This window comes from Rhagoletis zephyria, unplaced genomic scaffold, assembly GCF_001687245.7.
Source record: "Rhagoletis zephyria isolate East Lansing unplaced genomic scaffold, Rhagoletis_zephyria_1.1 Rzeph_scaffold_00821, whole genome shotgun sequence".
NCBI lineage: Eukaryota > Metazoa > Arthropoda > Insecta > Diptera > Tephritidae > Rhagoletis > Rhagoletis zephyria.
Window position 1 is genome coordinate 160,947 of NW_016157905.1, and position 8,612 is coordinate 169,558.

Consider the following 8,612-nt stretch of genomic DNA (forward strand, 5'->3'; position numbering starts at 1 on the left):
AAACAACACTTACGGGGCAATGTTTATTGTAAGAACAACATTTTTTTCTATGAATCGACATACTTTAAGCATTGTTGACGCTATTTCCATTTGAATGAGGAAATAGCGTCAATGACTTTATTTCCAAATTTTTGTTGACTTTATTTCGCTTTTGAAAAGGTAATAATTTCAATTGACTTTATTTCGCACCAGGGTGGGAAATAAAGTCAATTGACATTATTTCCATTGACCTTATTACCTGTCACCGAACCTTTTTCCAAACCAACGAATTTCCATAAGTGGAGGGAAACTTTAACCTAACGAACTTGTAGAGATAGCCACGATCTACTCTCCACGCTGTGTATGACAAGGGTTCCTTTTGAACAGAGCGAATAATTTTCAACAACCAAGGGAAAGTATTAGAAATTCAAAAACAACCGCTACACTCTTGGACAATATAACCGGAACCACATGTTCGTTGCCCTTCCGGTGGACGATTTCAAAATCGTACTGCTGATGCTTCAAAGCTCAACGCGCCAACCTACTACAGGCATCCTTCAAATTATTTAACCAAAACACGGAATAGTAATCAGTGACAACCGTGAACTTAGCGCCCTCAACATATGGTCAAAATATCTCAACCGCCCACAGTTCCGCTAGACACTCCTTCTTTGTCGTTGAATAATTTGTCTCGTTGTTATTCAGGGACCTGCTCAAATACGCTAAAACCCTCTCACCGTACTCAACTTTCTGGGTCAACACTGCTTTTATACCGAAATCCGACGCGTCTGTCTAGATTGTGAAGTTCCTTTCGAAATCTGGGCAGCTCAAAACCGGCACTGTCACTAGGCATTCCTTCGCCTCCCTAAAGCTCCTTTCACAATCTCCAGACTGGACAAGAATCTAGCGGCCCTTAGCTTGTCTAAGGTTGCCGAAACATAAGGGAGGGGGTAGCTATCCTTCTGTATGCATTTGTTTAAAGCCCTTTAATCTACACAAAACCTATAAGACGCATCCTTCTTTCTAATCATGACTACAGGGGACGCCCAAGGACTATGCGACTTTTCGATGACACCCTTGTCGAGCATGTCTTTTAATAACGCTGCTTGAGAGTTCGACTCCTGCCTTGACCCTAATCCTATGGTCGACAAGGTGGGTTCCACCTCACCCTTCTGGCATAGCCTTGATCGCTCGGACCACTATCTCCTCTAAGGCCCTAACATCTCTACTGCCTAGCTCGGAGTGGTCCACTATTGCCGCCAACGACTCCTGTTCCGTTGAGAAAAGCTCCACCTCATCTTCATCAAATCCGGGATGATGCTCGTCTTGGTCAAAAATCGACACAAAGGATAAGCCTCTGAGGAAAACCGGGAACTACGAGGCACTCCAGGAGGACCGACTTGCTCTCCAACTCGATTGGCAATGAAACCTAACACCGAAATATGACCTCCATCCGCCAAAGTCACTTTTAAACAGTTTACCCTAATGCCCCAAGAACTCAAAATATTCCATTCCAATTTACCAATAACTGTCCTCGTCGCTCCAGAATCCAACAACGCTCGAAAAGTTTAACCAAAAAGTTGTATGTCTAAATACGGACGCTTATCCGCCACCAAAGAATATGTTAACCGAACATTCGACTCACCGAAACCTACTTTAGCCAGGTGGGAGTTAGCAGGATTACTAAATCGCCCTATAAGAGCACCCGACCTGCTATCCCAGGGGTCTACCTCCCGTTTCCCGATTTCTTTGCCGAACTAATATTCGACTTCGTATCCGGCCAACTATTTGCCCTACTATTCGACTTCGAATCCGACCAGCTATTCGATTTCATATCAGACCTAAACGGGTTATGGTTCCGCCACCCGGGCTTTGTTGGGTACCCTGGGCACCATTCGGCTTCGCTGCACACACCGGGCAGTCCCGCTTCATGGTCCCAGGCCTACCACAGCCGAAGTACTTTATCTCCTTTCTACAATCTGCTGAAAAATGACCGAACCGCTTACAATTAAAACAACGGGTGTTAGACCACGCTCTAACCCTTGGCTGCTCTTCGGCTCCGCTACCGCCACGACCTCACAACCGACCGAGACATACGCCAAGTCAGGCTCCAACAAGCCCTTGGCCCTATGACTTGGTGGAGGAGCAAAAGCGTCGACCAACGACCCAACCGATTCTAACTTTCTATCCAAGGCGACTAGTTCCGCAACTGACCACGGCGATACTAGACCCAGCGACATTTGGTAAAATGGCAGACGATTCGCCCTAATGATCCCTAACATCCTACTTTCAGACAACGGCTCCTTCAATCTGCCAGACATAATTTTCATCGCTGCGACATATACAGATATGGACTCATTCCCCCCAGAGTCCGCCTCCGAATTTCGTCCGTTAGCAAATCATCGTAGTTGGAGGGCAAAAACTCCAACTTTAACTCCCTAACCAATTCACCCCAACTACCAAACGAACGCCTAACCCACCTAAACCACAAAAGCGCTTTTCCCGAAAACAAATCAACTACACCGCGAAAGAGTTGGACACTGGTCACACTGCGTGCCTCGCTCAACTCGTCGACCCTCTCCAAAAATGCGTAAATCGAAAGTCCCGACTTCTCACCATTAAAGTTTACGCTCCACTTCGACAAGTTCTCGATCTTTTGAGCCCCGACTGGCTCGACGGGCTCGCAGGCCCGCTTGCTGCTCACCTCGACTGGTGCTGCTACCGGCTCCACCGCTGTACCTCGCTCCCGATCCTCCGTTCTGCTGGGTCATCTCCGCGTCGTTGCTCGGCTTGGTCGACGGCTTCACGCCCTTTACAATGTCGTCCATCTCGTACGATAATTCTTCTTGCAACAATCTATTGATCTCCATGGTTAAAACTTAACAGAAAATTCCCGACGGATCAAAAATTAAATTAAATTCGAAATAAAAACCGACAGAAAATCCATATTACGTTTCTTAACAAAAGGCAAATTAAAAAACAATACAATAAGACTGCCCAAAACAATTTGAAATTAAAAAAGTTTAAAAGTTCGCAAAAAATTACTTATAAATCCTAACACCAGTTATGGATCCTTTTGGCCCACTTGAGGGTCAGTCCTATTGAGTTAGCTATACCTCAACTGACTACTGGGTTTTCAAAAGAGCCTATCACAAAAAAAATGCCGAGCACCATAACACGCACTACTAATTGGGCACAGCAAATGTTAAAACAATCAATACGAAAAATAAATATACGTATGTATATATATATTTGTATATAAAAGCTTTCACAAGACACAAAGTGGAGCGGCCAATATACGTATGTACGTATGTATGTAAATATATTTACCACTAGGGTGATCTTCCTTTTTTGTAACTTTAATTATTTTTTTATCTTATTCTTTTGTTTTATTTTATTTATTTTTTATTAAAATGCAATCATTATTCAATTTGAAGTTAAAATTGAAACAAAAGGCTCGCTACCACAATAAAATTAATTTGAAGTGTTTTTTCCTTAAATCTCCACTTAACACTTTTTTCGCGCCCTAACACTTAACCACTACACTTATCTGTTGTCCTCGATACTCTCGTTCGCACAAAACACAACCAGTTGTTTCGTATAGCACAAACTACGAGAAAAAAAATTCGGATAGCCGATTCCGCTTCGATTCGCTCCGTGCCGAATATTAAAAAACGTCTGGTCCACCTGCTATCAAAAAATAAATAAAAAACAATAAAAAAATTTAAATCAGTAAAAAAACTCAAAAATGTTTGCACAGAACAAGCCTAATATACGCGATATACAATCACAACTAAGGGGAACAAAAAAACAGTACTACCAATGCGCAGCTAAAACAATGCTCAGAGTTCCACTACAGTCTCACCTGGATTTTATCGCAATATATCACGACTCTTTTACCAAGGCTTGTATCTCCAAGAAAATGTTCGACTCCTTCAGTGGAAAGGCCCCACGTTGGGCGCCAATTTGTCTCCTTGCTCTTCTGTGCAAAAACAGACCTATCTAATGTACCAAAGTAAATGCACTTACCGTGCGCAGCAACAATACAACGGGCCAAACCAAATAAACAAATATGCGCACAAAAGGAAATGACAAAAATAATTGCAACCGGCTGACTCAGCGGAAACGGCGGGGTTGCTGGTGGGGAAGACAACAAAACTATGAGATATGATTAAACGTCCAAAATTGGAAGATGGGACAACAACGATTATAGCGGAACGGCACCAACTATTTAATGTGTGTCACGAGACAAATCACTGAGTATTTAAATACGGCCTAAAGTATTAAACGACAAAACAAAAGATTATACGCAACAAAAGTACAAAAACAAAACCTTACTTGTTGGTGCACCCGAAGTGAGGTCCAACCAAAGGTTACGAACCCATTCGGAGGGGTAGCTTTAACCCGCCAAGCGACTGGGCTCTGGGTGCGGGATGCTAAAAGGAAGGAATAGGGAACACGATAGGGAAAAGTACCTAAAACTCTACTGGCCAAATAAAGGCAACAACAACACAGGGGATACTTATGCTGTGGTCGGAGTGTGCGTCGACCACGGGGTGCTCCCGCTGTGCTACGTCCGCCAAATCTGATACCGACACTGCCAACGGCTTGATTTAACGCCTCGACTGCCGACACTTTCTGCTTTGCCTGCTCACCTGCAGTCTAAGTACCTCTACTGGCACTTATTCAAATACTACAAATACTACTACTAATACTTAATAAACAATTAATCACTCTAAAACAAACTCGCACACAATGGGGATGTTTCCCCGAACAATGCTCACTTGGTTCTGCCCCGGCGCGCAGCTACAAGTTGGGCCACAACCTACGCGCCGGTCCGCAAAACTATCGGGCCTCAGTGCTGGTGTTCAAAAACTTCAAAACGCATCTTGTGGTTCAATGTTACTACAACTATACAGATTAAAGTTTTATGAGTTAGAAACTCGAAAGGATAAAATAGTCAAAGGTTCTAAGTACAAATTTTTCATATAATGAAACTAGTTCATAGTTTTTCTCTTTTTACTTGTAATATAAACACTTTTAAAATAAATGTATTTTTTGATTGTTCTTCGTATTTTCTGTCTTTTTTTAGTGCCTTTTTCTGCCTTTTCCGCTAATTTGTTTTCTCTTTTTTTGCCTTTTTTGCAATACCTAGTGCCTTTTCCTGCCTTTTTCGCTATTTTATTTTGCCTTTTCCAGCCTATTTCGTTATTTTATTTTGCCTTTTTTATGGGTTTTTAGGTCCTAAAAATCCGTTCCCTGGTCATTATATATATAATATAAAAAAATCTCAAATTTTCATCTTTACACATTCATATTTCTGGCATGCGGGGGACGATATGTACTTGCCGATTTGTTTTACAAAAATTATTTAAAAAGCAGACGTCTCGGTTGCTCAGCAAACCGGTTAATCGTTTCTGCAATTATTTCACATTGATTCTCTAAAACAAATGTTCGATGTCTTCTTAAAATGCATATACCTAAAGGTACATTTTATAGGAAATTAAACTAACAATTTATTAAAACTAGTAGTAACCCCCGAAATACGGGTGAGTTCTTAGCTCAAAATTTATTTAAAGAACTTCGTGAAATTAATCTTGTGTTGCTAGACACCTGTTAACCGAGGATAATTTTTATGTTCTTACTCTTCTTACTTAAGACATTACTCTACTCTAAGCTTCGTGCAGTGGGCCATGAGAAAACCGTCATCTTTAAGGTATAGTCCAACCTTTCACAATATTTGGTATTAGTCTTAATCTGAAACTCAATAATCATTGAAAATTGGCGCCGTTTATGGTGAAAAGCATTTAGTATCGCACTTTCAAACTAAAGCTTTCTAAACCCTAGAAGCCTCATCTATTTGGGAGTAAGGTAAAGCCTTAACATACGCCGTAGAGGCTTATGTACTTAAAAGATAACCTGTGAGCTAAAATATACTTAGTCCTGTCTTATTTTTTTAAAGAATATTGAAGTTGTGAGTTTGACTAATAATAAAACATAGTTTTATTAATAAAAACTATAACCACATTAATTTAAAACAACAAAATAAAGAGTAAATTTTGTGTTAAAATTAAAAAAAAGGCCCATTCCGTATACGCCTCGCAGACGTAGATTATATTTTTACATACAAAAATTTGTAATGCTTTGAGGTTTGCGGTGCTTTTTAATGGTAAGTGATATCCTAGGTGTTTAAAAAAGAAAGGAATCTCAGCTATTTTTATTTTTTGCTTTCGTGAAATATATTTTAAAACTATGAATAATACCTAATAACTTTTCCGAATCTCAGTTCCACAGATATATGATTAATATTTTTCAATAGATTATATTACTCACTATCGACTTTTCTGCCGCTTTTTGCTTTTTTGACAAACACGGTCAACTGCAACTGCAGCTTGCACTTTAGTTTGATATATAGCTAAAATCTGTGGCTGCTACAGATCGGCCTAACTAAGTCGTATGACTGATCAATTATATATGGATGCTAAAGGCCTGAACTATAAAACATAGCGACATGTAACACATCATGCAAGTGCCAGTTTATATCATGTCGCTTATACTTGTTTGAAAGTGATATATGAAAAATAATGCCGAATAATTCAAATCAAATCATGCATCAAATTTATGCATGTCAACAAAAGGAACACATGCGACATATTTAGCATTATTATTTACATTGTATATACGGAAGAGATTTTCCGAATTTTGCAAGCTCCTACTATAGTAAAATTTATTAAACAATTATCTAATTAATAATCTATATACATTATCATACAAGGCAGGATTAAACAGTATTAAAAATATGCTGCAGAAACACAACAGCTGAGCTAAGAAGCAATGACACGCTATAACAATAGGGGTATTCTCGAAGTCTTGCACGATGCACGGATTGCATGAAATGCAAAAATACTATTCCAAATTTCGAAGAGTACGAGAGCACCCCATTGCAAAGTGGTAGCATGCATGGGTAGCAAGCAGCGATATTATGTATCAAATACAATAATAAGAGACACCAAAAAAATAATTAAGTGAGCGAGATGAGAGGAATGAGAGAAATATGTAGCAATTCCAACAACAAGTCAACTAGCACAGGGTCGAATTTATCTTGCTATACCATTTTGCAAAATATATGCATGGGCTTCGACGTTGCATAGTTTGCAGCGATAGGAAATGTTGTTTTCCATGTATTTTGTTGTTGTGTGTTTGCAATTTAGGCAATCCATGCAATGCGTGCTACGTGCAATGGCTTTGCAAGATTTAGAGAATACCCCTAATATGTTTGAGATGGAATGACATGGCATAGCAATGAATAAAATTTTTGAAAATGACATTTTAATAGATACGCTGGGAAGAAGTTAAGAAAAAGTTAAAATTTATATTTTGTTACCTACTTCACCGATTTGAAATCTGAAAACTATGACTTTCATGAGCATGAAATGGTATTATAACTTTGGTCCGATATTTGTAAGTACCAGAATAAGAAGAGATAGCCATGAAAATGTGTACTTATGTATGTGACCAGCACATCGAGCTGACCCGACTTAGGCATATGGCAACCGAACTTCAGTTGGGTGGCCACTGGCTGAAATGGTTTTACAGATGGCAACTGCAAGCTGGCAACTGAGTTGCATATTGTCAACTGCATTTTTGTGGTCGCTGCGGTAATAATCGAAGATTGTATACCTAGGGGGAGGCTCGAGCCCCCCTACCCCTACGTAGCGACGCCCATGCCAGCGAACGTGGACGTTAACACAAATGATCCTGACCTGCACAAGAAAAAAAGGCGTGAGTACTAGGTACTCATGAAATTTGATGTGTAAACATATGCGTACGGCAAAGCATAAAAGGACGTTTACATATCAATATAATCCCAATCAAAGCTCGTTAGCTGTCAAATTGGTTGTGCTTATTATTCACACAACTCGAGGAAGAGTTAAGCTTCTTCTCTGTACCACCGTGGTTACCTTTTTCTGCAACACATATTATGCTATTTAAATATATTTAAACTTAATATTTTATTAAAAATACCTTTACAAACATCTTTTTCTTGCTAGCGTCAATTTTTGTTTACTTTTACATTTGACATTCCTCCACTTCTTCGCAAGTATGATCGATAAAACTAGGTTGGTTTAATCTGAGATTATTTTATAATTATAATTTTGTATGGCTGATCCCCTTTTCTAATTACAGAGTATTGCCTTAAGCTCGAAAATGAGGATAATGTTTTTATATGTAAATCTATTATTAGGGGATTGAGTTACATATATACATATGTAGGTCAGGTTAGAAATTAAACATTAAGTTCACTTTATTTTAATCATTTTGCTGATTTAATTTTTTTTATTCATATTCATTTTTAATTCTTTTAATACATGAAATTATCGGTATGATTGATAAAATATGATACTTGTGACTCAAGGGCGTTAAAATATCTTGAAAACACCGCATTAATTACTGTTTTTGAGCTTGTAGTTTGAGCATTTCTATTGTATATATTCCTAAATTTAGTTTTTATTTTCGGAATATAATCTGTGCTTCTGCTTCATCTGTCGCTGGGTTTACGTTAAAATCATGAATACATATAACATATCATCGTTTGTTTGCAAAATTGGAAGCTAAATTCATTTGTGCGGCAT